Source organism: Culex pipiens, chromosome 2, assembly GCF_016801865.2.
Source record: "Culex pipiens pallens isolate TS chromosome 2, TS_CPP_V2, whole genome shotgun sequence".
NCBI classification, from domain to species: domain Eukaryota; kingdom Metazoa; phylum Arthropoda; class Insecta; order Diptera; family Culicidae; genus Culex; species Culex pipiens.
In genome coordinates this window covers 129,430,920-129,451,274 of record NC_068938.1, presented here as the reverse complement: position 1 = coordinate 129,451,274, position 20,355 = coordinate 129,430,920, and the positions used below count along the sequence as shown (strand labels likewise).

The 20,355-nt window shown below is 38.2% G+C and overlaps 1 protein-coding gene across 1 annotated transcript in view; it reads left to right on the top strand.

Moving 5' to 3' along the window:
• Positions 1 to 4,084: 4,084 nt before the first annotated feature.
• LOC120420861 (uncharacterized) overlaps positions 4,085 to 20,355 on the top strand; it is a 180,150-nt gene continuing 163,879 nt past the window's right edge. The window contains exon 1 of the mRNA XM_052706986.1: positions 4,085 to 5,229. The gene's annotated coding sequence lies outside the window, so the exon portion shown is untranslated. The remainder of the gene's footprint in view (positions 5,230 to 20,355) is intronic.

The following is a 20,355-nucleotide window of genomic DNA, read 5'->3' as shown; positions in this document are numbered from 1 at the left end:
TATGTTGAGAACATCCGCTAGAGAGTGTGCTTCTTCTCAGGGCTGTTATAAATAACGATAAATTACTGATACAGTATAGTTGAGAACACCATTTATATGATTCACAAGATCGCTGTCCTGGTGTGTACTATAGGTAAGAAAGATAGTGTAACTGCTCTATACACTCGTCAAGACTACATCATCTATAGTATGTGTCAACTGTCTGTCCTATGCACGCACATAATAATATGCATTCTACATGTGTTGTCTTATTGTTTTGTCATTATCTTCGTTGTGTGTATCAATACTTGACTATATACACTATATCGCTCAGTATCTCTCTCTAGCCTCGCAAGAGTGTACTCGTGTGATATGCTGCTAGTTCCCGATCCGTTCTCTAACTAGTTGTCTTCAACAGATATTACTGATAATCTGATACTCACTACACATAATAGTTCTCTAAGATACAATATATAGCTGTATATATAGATCTGAAATGTGCGTCAATGCTAATTATTCTGCGTGATCATATCTCTCGGATGCTAGTATGTACTTCTCACGGCGTCCTCCTGCTGTTATACTAAGACCATCGCATTCATCTACGCATCACACCTCCATAAAACTATCATCTCTCTCTTCATACGTGTTCCCCTGTTGTGATCTCAAAATATGCTAAAAGAGAAGATTAATACCACACGCGCAGATGATAGTCTGCTCTACGCTTCTTCTCGAGACCTTACGCATGTTCATTATGAATGAGCAACAAATTACACTGACGAGCTGTCTAGTATTCGACGTGTATCATGATATATATGTCTTAATGTGGATCAAAACAATAGACTAAACCACTTGTGTGCTGACAATAGTAAGCAACACTGTGTGGTAGATAACATGAACTAGTATGATAATAGTGTGTTCGCTGACTCTCTATAGATCTTCGCAGAGAGATACACCACTCTGAACAGAGTCAGCGTGTCCTAGAAGTCCCAAAAAGTCTCTCTGAAGAGTTCGACCTCGCCAATCATCATCTGATAGATTGATCAGTCAGCGTACACACGTTGTCTCTTTATTGTACATATTCTGATCTGCAACTATACAATAAAGCAGAGCACGACAATCATCTCATTCACATGTCACCAATATTGTTCATTCTATTAAACACTCTTCAGACCTTGCGCCATGTGCTCTATAACCTCGTGTTGTGTGTTTGTATGTTATGTGTATGCAGTCACAACGCGCTGAATTTCTAGGATACTAAATCCAGTGTGATGTGCTGTGTCGCATCCTCGTGAGACAGACTTAGAGGAATGGTGATCTCTTGCTCTCAGCACTCAGAGAAAGAGGAGAAGAAAATTCACGCCTATCCTAGTAGAGATGAGCTGTCAGCTCGAATATCTAGTGCATGTCGAGTCTTAGAGCCACGTCAAAACAATGTGTAATATACTGTCTCACAGAACACAACACGCGTGAAGTGTTGCGTGAGGTCTCCGGACTCTTTTTTACACGTGTTTTTACGTAAATATTGTTAGTCGAGGCAGGTTCCAGAATGATAGCTAACTCTCAGAGATCTCACAAGCTACATCGCTCACAATCTTCTTCTCTCCACTGACAAGAATTTCGAGACAGAGTCCCCCCCTGATCATGTGCTATAGCGTAGAAGCTCTTGCTGTGCCAATCTCTGCCTGAATAATAAAGATGCCTGAGTATTAGGTGGTTAGTTGACTCTAGTTCTCTAGAGCAGAGTCTAGAGAATCTCGACTGTGACTCGGCTTCTCGCGCTCAGATATATTCCTCTGGACAGATCTGGGCCTCTGGTGTCCTGATCACATTCGATGGCGCTATGGAAGTGTGAAGGGTCGTTGCTGAGAGTAGCCTCCACATTGATTGCAACACTCTGTGCACCTTGATTAGCTCTGTGCATTAAACAGTGTGCTTGAGATTGTAGTGTGCTCAAGCTCGCCTCTGCGTGTGAATGCGAGTCACTCTCCTCGAGATCTCGCACACCATAAGCAAGATCGCGTGACCTCGTTCTAAGTGCTCGTACAATCGACAAGTGTCTTCAACGGTAGACGTTCTTCTGATAAGTCGCTCCTACTGGGCCCAGGTCTCTCTCACAGTCTCTATCGATGGATATCTAATCTAGTTTACCTACAGCGGAATGAGCCGTCCATTCACGGCAGCTGCCTCCGTAGTCAGTGCCGATGATGAGCGCAGAAAAGCGCTATGAAGTGATTCACCCCTATGAAAAATTCTCGAATTGCTTCTCCGCGGAAGTGTTGCTGTGGTCTAGATGTTGATCTCTGGAACTTGACTAAGGTCTCGTATTGTTGCGTGTCTGTGTCGTGAGTAATTATCTCAGCTCAGGCTTAGAGTGTTGAGGGAGTGTTTGGCTGTAGGTGTTAGTCCGAGTAGATAGCACTTAGCGCTCTCACGCTTGCTAATTTCTCGAGAGTTAGCCTATGTTCAGCCGTCACCAGTGTGGTCGTTTCTTCAGTAACACCCCCACGCGCTCACGTTCTGTCGCGCATTCGCGCTGTGAGTGTGAGTGTCGTTTTTGTGCGGCGAGCCGGAATTCGCGAAGCGTGATCCTTGCGGACGCGGTGTGTTCGGATCGAGCTTTTCAGCTCGCGCGCTATAGGTTCGCTGTGTGTTGTGAGTACGCAGCTTGAGAGTTCTAAGTATTCAGTGTGTGTTGTGTGTTGGGGGTGTTGGGGTGAGGTCTCAGTGCGTCTCGGGTGTAATGTTAGGCTAGATGGTGGGGGATATAGGCTGTTGCGTTGTGGTAGGTGTGTGGGTGGATAGGGAGACGTGTGTGACGTGATCGCGTGATGTGTGAGGGTTTTTGAGCTGCATGAATCTTGGTGCTCCCTCTTATATGCCATGATGTTACCGAGGTGCGTTCAGGGTTAGAGAGCGTGCCCGGCAAGCACGGAGATTCTGGTAGGAGATTGTTGCTTATGATAGATCGTGTGTGTGTTGAGTAAAATTGTTTCGGTTGAAATTTTTACAAAATATTAATTCAATGAAGTTTTTTAAAAGCCTGTGCATCTCAAAAAATGTCTGACACAAGCTTAAATGTCTGTGAAACACAGACAAATCTGTGTATCTGGCATCCTTGGTCCAATTTCACATAAAAGTCTTCCTTGACACCAAATTTCCATCTCATCACCATTTCAAGCTGCATTATTTAAAAACATGTATTTTTCTCATATTCAAAAATGGAAGGGGTCGTACCGCCCCTCCGTCACGAGATATAACAAAATGGACCACGGATTCGTGATTAGGGACAAAAGTTACCCCTTAAGACAAAGTTTCACGCAAATCGAAGAGGGATCGGCTCAACTTTTCCCGATTTCGTGTGAGTAGGTAGAGCGTTACCTAAATGTTTAAAGAACTTCAGATTTTATGGTTCTGTACAAATGGTTATGAAATAGTGCTTGAAATATTGAAAACTTGTGAAAAATGTGGTTAAGTGGTAATCGAATTTCAAAACGGCACTTTTACGTCTCTTTATGTAAACACGATTAACGGTGAAAATTTCAACATGAGATGTTAGCCGTCATGCCTAACTCGTTGGAGCTTAGTTTTACAGCAATGTTTCAACAAATGTCTTAATCGAAATATTGCTAAAATAAAATTATTTCAACTGTTTCCAACAGTTTTGTGTGAGCAAAATTACAACCTAGTTAATGCCTAAAAACATTTAAAATTTTACCAAATATATTCACTCCGCCCGATTTCAGTGGGTACAACTGCCGCTACCAACGCATCCTGACAGGACCTTCTCCCTCTCATCGCTACCAAATTTTTATAGCATGATGACAACTCTCACCCGAACTGTCAAACCACCCAAACAACGCGTGCGTTCTCTCTGTTTCCACCGTTTTCCCTCTCACACCCACCTCATTTTCCCCGGAAAAAGTCCTCTCCTCAGCCCTTTCCTGTCTTGTTTTCATGAGAGCGGCGGCGCCGCGCTCTCTCTTTGTTTTTCCGCACGCATCAAAGAGAGCGGGAGAGAGAGCACGCGTCGCGCGTTTTGTTTGAAAACAACAAAGATCCTGTCGGGGGGTCCTCGTGCGTTCGGTCGCCTACTTCGTCGAGTCAGTCGTAGAGTGTCCTTCGCCGAGGATGGTTCACGCGCGCGCGTTCTTTTCTTCTCTCTGCTGTGTATCACCAAAATAGTATCAAACTGCTGCTGGCTGCGACGGCGGTGAGTTGTCCGGAATAACATCACCACACGAGAGGACACTTCGGAATAACTACGGTGCGAATAAGGGTGGTCGGGTGTGTGCGTGGTGCGTGTGTTCGCACACATACAAGCGCCCGGTCGTCGGAGAATTCCGAGACAAGTGGGAGAGTTCCAGCAGACCGGATCAGACGTGAAGACCTGCAGTCGTCGTCGGTCACGGTCGCGGAGGCCGAAATTTTCCTACTGTCCACACTGTGTCTCCTGTGTATTCTGTGTCTGTCCTTGGAATTTTCCTGGCATCCTGGCCATCTTCCTCTCGCGGGACCGACTTCCGGCTTTGTAGTGTGTCCCGTCGCTGTCGCTTTTGCTCCTACTAGAAACCTCCACTCTCTCTCTGTGTAGTGACCTCTGTCGGTAGTTTTGTGTGTCCGGCAGGATTTCCGGTGCCAGTGTTCCGTCCCCCGAGTGTCCACGAGGAGTTCCGGTGCAAAATTCGACCTTAAAAGTGTGCTAAAGTGCTCATTTTGACCACCTAGACGAAACAAGTGCTTATGCATCGCTAGCGTAACAATTCGCGAAAAGAAGATATAAAAGGAAGGCTTGATTGAGCGTTCAAGTGAAAACAACAAAACCAGTCGACTTAAAGTCGATCAAAAGGAAGAAAAAACCAACCAAAAATCGAATCCTTAAAGAAGTGAGAGTGTGTCGGAAGACGGAAAAGTATTTCCAATTTTCCTCGCTTTCTCTCTGTGTGTGCGAGTCGGGTTTGCTTTATCTCGGAAAATTCCTCCAAAGTCGACCAAGTCGATATCGTGCGTGAGTTCGCGTGTGAGTGTGGTGCGGTGTTTTTTGTATTGTGGAAATTCGGAAAATTCGCGAAGATAAGGAAGATAGTCGTTTCTTGCAAACGGTGCGTTTGAGCTTCCGGCAAAGGAAGAAAAGTTAAGAAAGGAAGTCAATTTTCGGCTGATAAAGTTCAAGTAGACAGTTTCGGGTGAGGATATAAACCCCGGAGGAGATAAAAAAAAGGAGTAACGGCGCACCAAGTCGCGGGTTGAAGTGTAAGTGGAGTTTATTTTTTCTTATCCTGACTTTTTTTTCTTGTCGTATGCCAAGATTAGTCCTGAGGGGAATGTTGCCTCGGAAATTTCAGACTGTTGACAAATCTGGATTTGATGGCGCAATATGATGGTTGTTGTTGATGTTTTCGGTGCTATTTTTGGAACAGCTTGAGTCGTGGACAAGCGAGGAGTTCTCGGGAAAATTTTCGGGATTTTGAAAGATAAACACACTTGTGAAAGAAGGACGACAAAGTGGTTGGTTATGAGGCAAACCCACTGCGGAAAAGGGCTTGTTTGTCAACTTTGCTGGCAGTTTTGTAGGTCACAGTTTTTTGGGGGTGAGTGCTGAGTAATGGCGAACCCTGTCTTTGCTCAGGTTGCGGAAGGTCCAAGAGATCCGATGTTTCTTGTTAAAATGTGTTAAATCGTTTCCAGCAATATTTTTCTAATTTAACGGTATTGTTATAGAAATAGATGATATGATGAATCAATTTCATGGTCTTGCTAGTATTTATGCAAGTTTCCTACTTGAAATTAGGTTTCCGAAGGCTAGAAACGATGAGGAAATTCAAAACTTTTTTTAAACCTAGCTTTTAAACCTGGACTGACCTAACGACCTAACCTTTAAGTTAGGCCAGGACCAACACTTACTTTTTCGGATAAAACAAGATCGTCATGACAAATCGCACTTTGCTGAGTTCGTTTTCGCACTTTTTCATACGATTTTTTCAGTTCAACTGCGATTACACTCTTTTGTGTAATCGCAGTCGAACTGATAAAATCGAATGAAAAAGTGCGAAAACGAACTCAGCAAAGTGCGATTTTCAGTTACAGTGTACTAAGATGAAGAGATTTGGCCAAAAACTGCATTTTTGTGTGATTTATTAAAGTATGAGGTCGGACCTCAATGTATTTTATGTTACTTTTCCTGGACCCTCTCCTAGGGATGGCCTAGGGTTCATTTGTAACATGTATTTTTATGCTAAAAATTTATTGAAAGTTCTTTAATTTAGAAAAGTTCAAGATTTCGGCGATTTTAATTTTACGAAGGTAATTTAACTCATGACTACATTTCGGTTAAAGTCGCCATAATTCAATAAACAATATTGACCTATTTACTTCATTAACTAAACTTACAAATTTTAAGTAAAATTGGTAGGAAGGTGGAATTTTGCTTTGAATTCTTTTAATCTAGTTTTGCATGCAAAAATATTGATTTATTTTGCATTCTAAACTGAACACTAAACACTTATCAAAAGTGTTCATATTTTATATTGAATTTGTTCTGCTGAAATTTTTAAATAAATTTGAAAAAATGCTATAACTCTAAACCGTGCATTTGAACTTATTTTTGCAAAAGTTCTTTTCGATTATGAATTCAGTTTTACTTCTTAAAATGGCCTTTCAAAAAAAAATTCTGTTTGTATTTTCGATACTTCCCTAAAAAGTTCTATTTTTTCAAAAAATCATAATTTGACAATAAAAAACGTTCGTCACACCCTATAGCTCAAAATTTACCACTTTTTGTCAACAAAAACAGAACAATAAGTGAAAGTAATCGATGTTTATGTTTTTGAAGTTCAGTTTTAGTAGTTTAGTTTTTTTTTTTGCAATCCCGCTGTGAAACTGTCAACTTTTCCTGTCCTTCTGGAGAAACGAAACGGCCTACTTTTAACTACCAAAAATAACAGATTTGAAAATCAATACCTTTTAATACCAGTGCTGAAAAGTCCTACTTTTCAGCACTGAAATGGGTGCTGAAAAGTTGAACTTTTCAACACTTGTATCGAAAAGTAACATTTTTCAATATTGTTTTGTTTTGAACGGTGAATTTACTTAACACATGAATGTTTGACATAAAATTCGTTGCAAAACTTGATTTTTTCAGCACTCGTAGTATTCATCCAACTCTTTAAACCTCGTTGGATAAATGTACGACTCGTGCCGAAAAAATCTTCTTTTTGCAACGTGTTGCATAAACTACTATTTAAAAATACACCCAAACGAAAAATATATCTCAAAATCTGCAACAGTGGATTTGCTGCAGAAAATCTTATATTTTATTACATTTTTTGCAGCAAGCCCATGAATCATTTTTGCCCGCGTGTAAACACGTCAGCGATCTGCAGTTCTCACCAACACATAGAATGCTGGCGCGTCCCCGAGCAACACTCTAGAGAGAACATTATGTTCGCGCTCTGTCCCTCACCATTTATCAAGTGTTCATGGCGCGGTGGTAGCGTGTCGGATCAGCAACCCAGATGTTGATGGTTCAATCCTCGTTCTGTTAAGATTTTTCTTCTGCAATACAAACAATCTGCCGTCGGTAATGTCGATAATTGTCAGTAACGGGCAAAAATGTCATACCCCTATATCGCAAAAAATGCATGAGGACAGATTTCATGCAGATTCTGATATACTTTCATGCCGCCATGCATCACAATCATGCGACTGCCAGTTGGGTGTAGGTATTTTTTTAGAGTGCTACTTTTTTCTGAATAGAACATGCATGAAGAAGCTTTTGATGCAAAATGGTTGAATTGGACATAAGAATTCGATGAATAAAGTTTCATACAAATAATGAATTACAAAAATAGTGATAGTGATTTGGTTTTTTGGTCTCGGGACCAAAGAGTTTGAAAATATTGTTATTGGATTGCTCGTAAAATTTTACATAATTTATAAAAAATTGTAAGTTGTATTTAAAGGATTTCGTGGAAATGAAAGCTGGGGTTTTCACTAAAACTGCGAAAACCTTAAAATATCACCGATGACCTATTCTTTTTCTATAAACCACGTGGACACTAGCGTGGTTCACGGATATATGAAAAAAGACAAAAATGTTCAATTTAATTTGCATCAACCGTAATTTTAAAGTATTATGACCCCAGAAGCTAGCCTGTAAATTTGAGCTCATTTGGTTAAGGTTTAGTTGCTCCAGTTTGAAGTTAGTATCGAACATTAATCAATTTACTATGGAGAATTGTAATTTTTTAGGCATCTTCTTAGAGAAAATTTCAAACTTTCTTAACCTTTGGGAAGTCGCGTGTTTTCGCCTTTCTTACAAGTGTCGTTACAAACTGTGTACAAAGTACACCTACGCGACCGCCCGTGGGTTAATCTTATGAGATTTCAAAAAAGTGTCCACGTGGTTTATGGATGGTCCCTACACCCAAACGGCGGTCGCATGATTGTGATGCATGGCGGCATGAAAGTATATCAGAATCTGCATGAAAACTGTCCTCATGCATTTTTTGCGATATAGGGGTATGACATTTTTGCCCGTTACCGACAATTATCGACATTACCGACGGCTTTTTGAATTATTTCACAAAAAAAAACCCTTAACAGAACGAGGATTGAACCACCAACTTCTTGATTATTGATCCGACACGCTACCACCGCGCCATGGACGCTTGATGAAATGTGAGTGAAAGAGCACCAACATATGCTTCTCTTTGGAGTGTTGCTCGGGGACGGGCCAGCGTTATATGTGTTGGTGAGAACTGCAGATCGCTGAAATGTTTACACGCGGGCAAAAATGATCTAGGGGCTTGCTGCAAAAAATGTTATAAAATATGACATTTTCTGCAGCAAATCCACTGTTGCAGATTTTGAGATATATTTTTCCTTTGGGTGTAGGGTGCCCAGAATATGGGATTTTTTTCAAAAGCTTGCTCCACAAGCTGAATATTGTTCCTTGACCTATTTTAGGACTCTGGGCCAAATACGAGCAAAATCGGTCATCATTTACCCATTGATACTCGGAGGTGAAGTTTGTATGGAAAAATTGAAAAAATGTATGGAAATCCCAAGTTTCTTACGGTTTGGTCTGCACGGTGCGCTACTTCTGTCCAAATATTCCCAAAAGTGAGATTCTTATTGAAAATTTAATGTTCTACAACTTTGTAGAACGAACCAAAGCTGTAAAACTCGCTCCTGAAAAGTTATTAGAGATTTAAAAAAGTCATTTTTGTATGAAAAACATTTTTTGCGTCATCTTTGGGCTCGGGTATCAATGGGTTAGTCACATCCAATTTGGCTCAAAATTTACACAGATGCTTAAAACAATCCAAAAACTCGTTTTCCGCTTGTGGAGCAGGGGGTCATTTTTTCTGGGCACCCTAATGGTCCCGTACTAAAATTTCCGTAATTTTTCATACGACCTTTTCAAGTGCTAGGCTAGATTTTTGAAATTTTGAACAATTTTCCTCAAAAGCCTAGCAGAGTTATGATTTTTTTTTTAAATTTATTTTTTGCGAAAATTAACGAAAATTGCAATTTTATGACCACCCTAACACGGCGCAGGTCACCCTAATGGCCAAACAAATTGAATACATTGGCGCTTACACAGCCAAATAAACCGTACCTCTAATTATTTTGGCCAATTTTTAGCCCGATCGGAAAACATTTTTGCGAATAATGCTGTTTTTGGAGGGGAATTGCTGTTTAATTATAATTTGCGATGGTTCTTGTCAAATAATGGAGCGGTCGTGGCTGAATGGTTACGATGTTCGCTTTATAAGCGAATGGTTCTGGGTTCGATACCCATCTGCTCCCAACGAGAAAGTTCTGGACTCATTGAATTTGGAATTAATGAAAAACTTCAGCTCACGGCGGGGTTCGATCCCCTGTCCTTAGGATTGGCAAGCAAAATGCTTTCCACTTTACCGTGGAGCATTAGTAGCTTTAGTAGGACTTAGACTGATATAGTTGAATCCAAGAAACGGACGAGAATAAAGTTGAATGCAAGTTGAATATCAGAACATACAAGAATGCATTGCATTGCATGCATGCAGGCGCATTTGAAATGAACCTACATTACCTCGCTATAAATAGCCTGGGCGACTGCTAGAATTCATCCAATAAGAGATGAGAAGAATTGAAAGCATTCCCATTAGAAATGAGAACACACGAAGAATTCGAACAACAATGCCAACGGTCATTACCACTCGCCTAGGGTGGCTCCTCAGACCATTCACCTTCCCAAAAACCGCATAATCAAATACCAAAGGTGAATCTGTCGAAATCATAAGAAAATTATTTCTGGTATGGTTACCATTTGTGATATTGTTGATATAATGTCACGACCATATAACAAAATTAAAATGGTACTATTTCCCGAATAGTTACACTTATCTTGACATATTCGAATGGTTGATTTTTTTTCCTACAATTTAATGAACGGTATCTATTCGTCATACGATAAGGATGGTTCGAAACAGCTATTGTTAGAACATAATAGTACTGTAGCCGGTATGATAAAAGTTATGATACTCGGTATGATTTAGTCAAAGAAACCTTAGCGGAAAATTTTCTAAATTTCCTAAGTCCTAATAATTGAAACAATTGCACAACAATTGACGGTACGATATAATTATTCCTCATATGTTTGGTATTATTTCAAACAGTTTTTGTATGATTGAGCCAAAAATGAATTTTAGTGAAAATTTTCTTAAGTCCCAATGATTCAAACAATTGTTCAACAATTCATGGAGAAATATAACTTTTCGCCATATGGTAAGGATTTTTTGGAACAGCTATTGTTAAAACATAAGGGTACCATAGCCGACGTAGTATTTCCAACTTGAAGTTCAGCGAAAAAATCTTAAGTCCCAATAATCATGGAACGATATGACTGTTCGCCAAACGCTTAGGATCATTTGAAACAGGTATTGTATGATTGAGCCAAATGAACTACAGCAAAAAAAAAATCTTATGTCCGAATAATTCAAAAATACTTTAACAATTCATGGAACGATATACCTGAATTCAGTGAAAATTTTCCTAAGTCCCAACAATTCAAACCATTGTTCAACAATTCATGGAACGATATACCTGTTTGCCGTATAGTTTGTATGTAAAGCTAATTTATTTTCGTGATAATTTTTATAAGTCCAAATAATTTAAACAATTGATGACCATTATCAGAACGATAACTGTTCGCCATGTGATTGGTCTATAATTTATTTGTATGGTTCTACCATACATGTTACGATATATTTACGATAAATTTTGAGGCCACATTTCATAATAAAATGCATTTTAAACCGCCAAACGTAATGTAACTGAGATAGCTCAATTAGATAAGGCGGCAGCACCACGGAAGAATCAACAGGAGACATCATCATCAAGCGGTAACAAATCCCGGACATTACAAAAAAAAACGCTAACCATTAATAATCATATACTTACCATTCCCGTTAAATCCACAGTTCCCAGAACATTTGTAAAGTTTATTTTTTGGCTCCTCCCTTTTCAAATGGTGTCGGTAAGTGTCGGTAAAGCAGTTCACCATTTAAAATCATATTTTATTAATTTGTGGTACGGTTCACATAAAATGTGAATTGAATAGTTTGGGGTAGGGTACGACTATAATCCACGAAAAAAATCCCTTGTAAAAATGTATTGTAACATAACCTAACGACCTATTTAATAAATTGTAGGATTGTTTGGGGAATGGAAAATGTACGGTTGCACCCTATTTGGTGTATTATCAAGATCATTTAGGAAAAATCATTCAACAAACGGTGACTGTATGGTTGTTAACTATGCGGGCGTCCAACTCCAAGCGAAACTTACTTGAGGATACCGTGGAGATTTTCCCTTAATACTCTTAAAAAAGTGGAGCATCAACACTTCCCGTCTTCCAATTCCCTTTCCTTGTCCCTGGTGCGCGGTGGAGATGGGAGCGGCCGGCAATGGACGGCTGCCATGGTGGTGAGAATCTGGTTCAGGTGGAATTGGTTCTATTCCCAATTATCGATTCCTAGGCAACTTGGGCTTAGACAATCATCACATCACATGGCGAAAATCCAGTCTGCAATCCGCTAAAATCACCGTCTCCTAGCGAAGCGAAGCGAAGCGAATTTGCGATGGTTCTTGTCAAACAATTCCGTAGAATGTTGATTGTTTTTTCATATGACCGTGATTTACTTCAATGCTTTTTAATGCAAATAATTCTGTTAACAACAAAACATTACAACCCTTTAATCCTATTAGTCTGCTAGTCAGACCAATGTAAACTTTCTCATCAATGTCATAATACGCTTACCGTGACACACAGTTCAATCGCATCAAAACTTTCACGTGCCCCCTGAACGCATCACATCGAATGGCATCGCTAGTTAGTCTGGCTAACCACCGCCGCACACTGTAACTAGTTTGTCGGAATGCATTAGTATCCTTTTAAGCCATCGTCAGTCGCGCGTCCCCCTAGAGAGGAAAGCGTAACATCAAATGAAAAGAGTTAAAACGGTTTGACTGGGGACCTACTGGGGTTGGGAGGGATGTTTGTTTGCCATCATCAGTTTGCATCACTCAGCCTGGTCGGGACCTTTGATTTGATTTCCCCTTTGGGGACCTGTACTTGAGCTTCCACCCGTCAGCCAACTGTCGGTACAGCCAGTTGTTGCATCGGTGAGATTGGCAGCCAGCCGTCAGGGGATGAAGTGCGGCTGTCATTGACTGGCACATCGTCATTATTGCGCGGGGTTTACAGGTAGAGGACGCGTCCATAGTGAATATGAAGCGGATGGATTTTTGGTAGCACCAAAAAGATGAATAAATAAATAGCTTTAATATTCCAGAAAAAATCCAATCATGAAATAAAATCGAACACTTTTATGGTATTTTTTATAAAATACAAAAACCAACTTTACAAAGACCTTGTGAAACCTATTAAAAATGCATTCCTTGCGTTTAAAATCATTTTAGCATATTTGGGAATATTCAAAAATCTTTTGAATTTGTGGTTTGGTTGAGCGTTTTAGCAGAATGCATTACTATGAATACAAAAAGACGAGTTGTTCCTTTTAATTCCGCTATATAAAGCGGAATTAAAAGGAACAACTCGTCTCTTTGTACTCATACTTTTGAATTTTTCGATGTAATAGGCCGCAAAAAGTTTTTTTTCGCTTATTTTTTTGTTTTTGTCAAACCTTATTTTTTGCCTTCCTCACCCCACTGAGGCAAGGCAAGGCAAGGAACTTCTTAAATATACCTTCTAAATATACCTTCACGTATACATATCGACTCAGAATCAAATTCTGAGTAAATGTCTGTGGGGATGTGTGTAGACATGATTTTTTTCGACACGATTTTCTCAGAACTGGCTGAACCGATTTTGGGGTCGGCCTTATTTGATTCGTTTTGGGGTCCCATAAGACCCTATTAAAACTTATTCTGTTTAGTAAAGTATTTATAAAGTTAAGCTAAGAAAAAGATTTTTGTATCTACAAAAAAAGGTGATTTTCTGTATAACTTCAAAAGGCCGGGTCTTTTTGTTTACGTGCGAGAGTCGCGCCAGATGCGAAACGTTCGGTTGCCACATTGCTTCAAATGACAGTCTGCATGTTTTCCGGAAAAGTCTGTAACAGGTATATATCTTTTTCATAGCTTATTTTCATTATTACTTTGTAAATGTGAGGAATTCACCTACCACCTAATGGTGGATTAAGAAACGTTTATTTTAAATTAATGATTGCAAAGCAACTCAACTTGTGTAAAATGCATTTAAAACACTTTTTTCATTCAAATTTTAAGACTTATTACTTCAATTTTTTTTGTTGACCTCGTTCAGAGCCGAGGGACAAAAACTTTTTAAAATGTTTGCATCGGCCTAAAAATATATAAAAAAGTTTCATTGGTTTCAGCACTTAAAGTCGTTATGTTGTAAACAAAATGCAATCCATGAGAGAACTAATATTGTTCCCAACTGTAAAAATAAAAATTAAAGAATTTGTGGATTTTAAGGGTTAATATTTTTCTCCAAAAATGTGTAATAAAATGTTTAAATTTGCAGCCGGTCGATTCATTATTTAACATTATTTGGATGTTCAATTATGTTCAATTATCGATTTTCAATGATTTTTTAAACGTTGGGCGATCTGTAAACTGTTCTGAATACAAGGGATGACTGTACTTAAGTTATATAATGAAATTTATTGTTAAAAATCTGCAGCCTTTTTTTTATATTCAATCAAAAACGACTCATTCAAAAAAAAAAAAGAATCGTTAGTCATTTTTTTAATCATCCCTAACTATTATTGTGGTTAAAACCAAGTGTATTAAGAGCCTTTTCAAATGTTATGGTTGAAAAAACAGAAAAGATCGGAAAATTTGTGATAGCTAAATCGGACACATATATGCTAAATTATCATCACTTCAAAAATCGACGATGTTTGCGTGTGATAATTTTTTAAATGTATTTATTTTGAAAAGTTTTCATTATAAAATGAGTATTTACAGAATAAATACAACCGATCGGAAAGTTGACAAACTAGCCTCTTAACTTTTTGCCGTGTTTTAAATCATGCGCAATCGTTAGCCCAGGAAATTTTATGTGACAAATTGACTTTTGACGAATTTTTGTTCATCCTCCTTTTGCGCGGCAGGCCTAATTTGCAATTTGTTCCCTTTTTTTCCCCATTACAGTGATCAAAAAGGTCTTAAATAGAAGCTAGAAGTGGGTTGACACCCTGTAGATATGCCACTCTGTCTTCCAACTATGTCAAAATTTCTTGAACAACTTTTCCTACCAACGCTTTAAAAGGTCACCAGTAGAAGTAAGGGCTTGGTTGACACGCTGTAGGTGTGTCACCCATACCATACCATACCAATCAGCATAGCGCACCAGGTACGCGTGCTGTAACTAGAAGACGCTTTCATCTTTCTCGGTCTTCCAGGAGCCGAGTCGCCAATCGGTGGTCTGCTTTTCTATGGGCTTCTGCCGTTTGTTCCGGATTTCTAGCCTTCTTGCCATTCGCGATCCTCTTTTTCGGTAGGCAGCCTTATCAGGGCTGCGCTACCTAGTCTCGGGTGTGTCACCCTGCATGTGAATAATTTAAAAAAAAAAGCCACATTCATATAGAACAACTTTTCCTAAGACACCATTTTGCTAGGTTGCTTCCTTATTACGTTAAAAATTAAGATTTCGAAATATCTACCGAAGTACTGGCAGTGTTGGCAAGAAATAAAATTTAAGCATTTATTTTGAAATGCCTCTTTTAAAAACTCTGTATCTTTTTTCCAAAAACAAGATAGGACCATACTTTTTTGGGGAAAGTTTTAGAGGACATTCAGGACTATACTTCTACGGTGTTAGTTTTTAGATTGAGTGAAAAATGGAAATTATAAAAATCAAAATGTAAAAAAAGAGAGTTTTCCCATACCAATTTCCATACAATTTGAATCGCTTTGCGGAAAGCCGGGTCAAAATCAATCGCTCCCAAAATTTGGGGAGTTGTTTGGGGGCCCAAATGGGACCGGAAAATTCCTGTTCTGATTGAATCAGTCCATTTTGAAATTTTCCCATACAACTTCAAGCCACCCTAATGTGTAATTCAATTCCAATCAAAACAATATTAAAATAAAATACTTTTCGATGCAAGTGCTGAAATGCTGAAAGTATTACTTTTTGATTCTGTTATTTTTGGTAGAGAAAAGAAGAAAGTTTGATCATTCGAGAGTGACATTAAAAGTACCGTAAACCGGGGCGGCACTCATAGGATTTTAAATTATTTTTGGAATATTTTCTAACTGGCAAGGCTTTCATTTTTTTTTTCAATATATGTACTGAGGTAGGACACACAGGTCCATGTACCTTTTTTGAAAAAAAAAGTTTTTCAATAATGTTTAAAAAATTACTTGCCTTGAAATTTTTTATTTTGGATCACGAGGTGAATCATAATTTGTCTTGTTAAAATAAGATTTAATGTGTTCACATGCCATTTCTACGTCTACTTTTTTAACAGCAAGCTGTCAAACGTCGTTTAAAATCTTTTTGACACATATTTTAGAGAAATTTCTCAAATATTTTCATCATTCTGTTATATCCGTAACAGGTTACACAGTGACTGTTATTCTCATTTTTTTAAACAATCTTAAATCTCTAATTCTATATTATGGGTCAATCGGCTCCATTCTTCGGCAAAAGTCGTTGATCTTTCCACTCGCGTGGCTATTTCCTTCCACCCTCTCAAACCCTCACCGTGTCCTTTCTTCGCCATCACATCACTGTCATCGCCACGTCAACGCCATTGACGCCGAGGCTGCTGCCCTCTTAATAACGTCCTCTCTTAAGGATCCCGAGACAGGTCCCGCAGGATTTGGAGCGTAAGTCCTGCCCCCTCCCCCTCCCCTCTAAAGCCTATTTGTTTCGCGCGCGTTTGCTAACGTTGATGAAAAAAGGAGAGCGAGGGGTGAGGGATGCTGTATTAAGGGGAGGCGGAAGGGGGTGACGTTTATTTTCAGTCTAACGTCAATCAAAACGTGACTCAGCTTTCATCACCATACTTGAATGATTGGGGGCGTGCAATAAAAAAACAACATGATGGTGGCCATTTTAGGGGTGGTAGGAGGGTAGGTTAAGGGGGAGCGCGGGGTATTTTCCGGATGTGAGCTGGGAAAGCTTTGTGCGATTTTGCACTGCCCTGCGGTGAGTTGAGTGTGTGTGAAATAAAAGCTCACTTTGCCGCGGGGTCATGAGTCATTAGTGGGAGTGGTTTTGATAGATAAATGGGATTCGCTGGAGGGATTTTTTTTTTTTTCATTGTGTGTGTGACGGGTCTGAGTGCATGTTAATTTTAGCACCAATTTTTATTTTTATAAGGCTTACGCGACCGAGCCACTGGCTGTATAATTTGTTGTAAAAATAAATGCACGTGGGTTAAACCATTGCAAAAATGGGAAATTGATTGGCTTCCAACAATTTTTCATTTTAATCCTGATTTCGTGGAATGAAATAATAATTTCAGAGAATACGCGTCTTGCAAATGTTATTAAATCGAAATAAAAGCTACACGAGAATCAATCAACTGAAATATTAATCGTTTATTACATGATTTAAAATGATTGGAAACATAATGTTCTTATTTAATAATGGTTATTGAGCTTGCAGTGATACCAAATAGGAAATTAACTCATTCAATGTTTAAAGACTAATGTCCTGAATTAAATTAAAGAATTAAAAAAATCCTATTAATCCATCAAACATAAATCAGGTGGAAAATTCACCCATCCACCAATCACGAAAAAACCCCTCTAAGAAACCCCTGAACCCATCCACGCGTCATCTCAACGTCAATCGCATCGACCTCGGCTTTGGGTCAACAAGAGCTCACCCACCGCCAAACAGCCCCTCAAAGCTCATCAAGCTCGTCAGCGCCCAAGAACGACGATGTAATGAGTTTCGAGTGATGAGCAAGTGGAAAGCTCCCGTCCGAGAGTAATCTGAAGATGGCTTTCTTCTGCTCTGACGATGACGACGGTCTTGGGCGGCCATCTCGAGGAGGATGATTTTTTTTATTCCATCCCTCTCTCTTTCTTTCTTTGAGTCTTCAAGTTATGACAGAAAAGAAAACCGCACACCGCTTTTCTTCGTACTTGTTCGGAGAATGAATGGGGGAAGAAATGCCCCGCACGTGTCTGGGCACCCGAGGAGAATAAAGAGGGAATCTCAAGGGAAAGAATGGTTTGTTTCTGAATCCGATTTTATTTTAAAATTAAAAATCAAATAAACTAAACCATTTATAAGAGTTCGAAAAAATGGTTCGTTAGATTTTGTTGATTTGGTCAGGAATATACACAAATGAATCTATAATTTTCTCCAGATTCTGTTCGTGTTTGTTGAAGGCACGAACAAAATAAGTACTGTTAGAATTTATAATTTCACCTTCGATAACTCGAGCTTTATTGAATTGTTTATGTTTTAATGATTCTGAAATAATTTCGTATAAAAATGTTCAAAGCTGTGAGCTGATATTTGATGATTTTTTACAACAACTCTCATTTCAAACTTATTTGGAGGCTATTGACTAAAACAAATAAATTATAAAATAATATGAGTGTGCCTAGAATGTGAAACATTTCACTAAAACTTGTCAAAGGCATCCTAAGCAACGGGTAAACAAAAATTTCCAGGAGTTCTTCAAGAGTTCTCCAAGATAGCTTCAGCATAGAATTAACAAGCAATAACAAAAATGATATGCTTCTAAGTGTCTGGATTTCGAATCATGACGTTATTGGTATGAAACATGGCAATTGAGATTTCGACAGTGTTGGTCACAAACTGGCAATCCCAACAAAATTATTTGAATTTAATAAAAAAGAATAATTTTAGAAGCATTGTGCCAAATTCTTTGTCATATTGGTAATGTGTTACATAAAGTTATGTAGTTCTACATACACATTTTTGTATTTTTTTTATTTATCGTAGAACGGGGGACTTTGACAGGTTTTAGATTTTTCCGCAAAATAAAGATTAGAAATTAAATACGTACGGATTGGTAAGGAATCATACTAGCCGTGGTAGAGAAGTAATCAAAGTACTTCAAGAAGAAGTTTTCATCAAATTTTGAAAAGTTTTAAAAGTTAGTTAACTATAAATAAGAAAATGGAGATGGATAGCATTATTTAAATATTCTCAAAGTGTCAAGATTTTCTCAATGAACATGATTTCGAATCGGAAAACGGAAAGCATTTTCGGATTCTTTGGACAATTTTCCACTAGGAGTAGGTGAAATAAGTTTGTAAATAATAAATATTAAGTGTTTTTGAAAAGTAATTAACAAAATCTTCAAATTTATAGGCATTTTCAGTAGAAAAAAATTCAGATAAATGAGAAAACTTTTGATTCTTGCTTCGATTTCAGTTTGAAATGCAATATAATTTGATTTTTATATGAACAAAACTAGTTTCAACGAATTCAAATTCGGTTTTATTGGTGAATAATCAAGATACAATAAGTTCTTTTGAGGTACATAACAGAGTTTTGGAGTTCCTTTCAGCTGTGTGTTACATCATAATCCATTTTGGAACAGTTATTGCTTGTAAATAAAGGTGTTACCAAGAGTAAGAAAAACTAAGAAAAAAAAACTTACTAAACTTGCTAGGAAAAGGGGTTAAAAAAAGAGAAAGGTTTCAACGAATTTCAAAAATTTTCGACTTTTTAACAATTTTACCTAAAATGTATCAACTACCTTATTGATAGTACATTTAACAAGAAAAACTATGACTATCAAAGTCACCTCGGAATTCAAAATAGGAATTTTTAACGCAACTATTTTTTTAAACACCATTGAAAAAACTTTTTTCAAAAATGTTGCATGTACTATGTGTGGCCTTGCCCAGTACATGTTTTAAAAATAAAAGTCTTGATAAAAAGCTAACCAGTTGCAAAATATTCCAAAAATAAATTGAAATCCTATCAATGTCTCCCCGGTTTACCATTCCCATTTTTAGTCTACGCACTTTTATCCCCTTTTTAAATTTTTCAATTATCTATTTCAAATTTAAATTCCTTCGGAGACCTAGTTTTAAGTAGGATTCTCGCAATAGAGAACGCCAAGGTTGTGGTGTTGAGCAAATAGTACGATTTGTTTTTGTTCCTACAGGCGCCATATTGGCAGCCATCTTGAATTTCTTGATCTCGGAATATTTGGAGCATTCTAGGTGTCGTATTCATGTTCAGCGACCCCAAATTATTTAAATTTGGCCGCCATGTTGGATTTGGATTTGCCATATTGGCCGCCATGTTGGATTTCTGGATTTTTGAATACTTTGGAGTATTCTTAGTGTCATATTTATGTTCAGCGACCTCAAATTAGTTAAATCTGAATGGTTGATTTCAAATTTTAACGATCAAGATTGGTTGAAATGGAGCCAAATGCGAGCGAGTTGAATTTAGCGAAGCAATTGTTTCGGAGGCTTGGTCGCTGGAATGTTAAAAATATGAAATAGCCTAAATATGTGTCTTTGGCTAATTTTTTTTTTTTTAGCCAGCCCAAACATAATCAACAGTACTGAAATTTTCACTGAAAATGTTTTTATTTGTTTCTATAAAACGTACCGCTTCCAAGTTATAGTCAATTGAAGGTTTAATGAACAAAAAACATAACAGAAAATTTGTATATTTTATATTTTAAAATATCATATTTTCTTCTAAAAACATCAAAAATAAGTTATAATTGCTCCAAATTCAACATTTAATCATAGTTAGAGGATCCCCCAGTAATGTCCTGTATTCGTATTGAACCGAAATATGAGCAATTCTCGATGAAACCGTCCCACTAGATGCACATGTTCTCAAATCGTTACGGCAATGTTCTCATTCGATTCAGCGCACCA